Raw genomic sequence first — 482 nt, 5'->3', positions numbered from 1 at the left:
GACCGATATATCGTTTTGCTGATATTATCGGCCGATATGAGCCTGCCGCCGATATATCGTTATCGGCGAATATGCCGCCGATATGCAATTTTGTTTTACAGAACATATAATGCAGATAAAATGCTTGAAATGGTGTAATTACTTAGTTTGTCCAGCAGAGCGCGCTCCATTGTTTGCTACTGGCGACCTGGATGAAACGCTTTAAAGCTTAAGTCTATGGAAAACCATTGAAACTTTGAACGGCCATATCTCCGTATCGGCGCAGCGATTCCGCACAAAATTCGGGGGATCCCTTCAGATCCAGGAACCCTCTCGAACGCAAATCGAGTGTACGTCTAGAGGCCCTCTTTCGAATGAGACCACCCCCGCGTCGATAGCCCCCGGGGTTCGGGAGTTACAGATGGTTAAATTTGCGGTCCGGCGCCGACCGATCTAGCGATCCCGGGGGGCTACCGACGCGCGGAGGGTGGCGTTCGAGGGGG

The 482-nt window shown here is 51.5% G+C and overlaps 1 protein-coding gene across 1 annotated transcript in view; it reads left to right on the top strand.

Annotated features, from left to right (window-relative positions):
* ethe1 (ETHE1 persulfide dioxygenase) overlaps positions 1-482 on the top strand; it is a gene marked incomplete at its 3' end in the record, with an annotated part of 16378 nt that overhangs the window by 1017 nt on the left and 14879 nt on the right. The gene's annotated exons all lie outside the window — the stretch shown is intronic.

Source organism: Sinocyclocheilus rhinocerous, unplaced genomic scaffold (assembly GCF_001515625.1).
Source record: "Sinocyclocheilus rhinocerous isolate Xijiao unplaced genomic scaffold, SAMN03320098_v1.1 scaffold4351, whole genome shotgun sequence".
Taxonomy (NCBI): domain Eukaryota; kingdom Metazoa; phylum Chordata; class Actinopteri; order Cypriniformes; family Cyprinidae; genus Sinocyclocheilus; species Sinocyclocheilus rhinocerous.
This window is presented reverse-complemented; position numbering and strand designations above follow the sequence as displayed.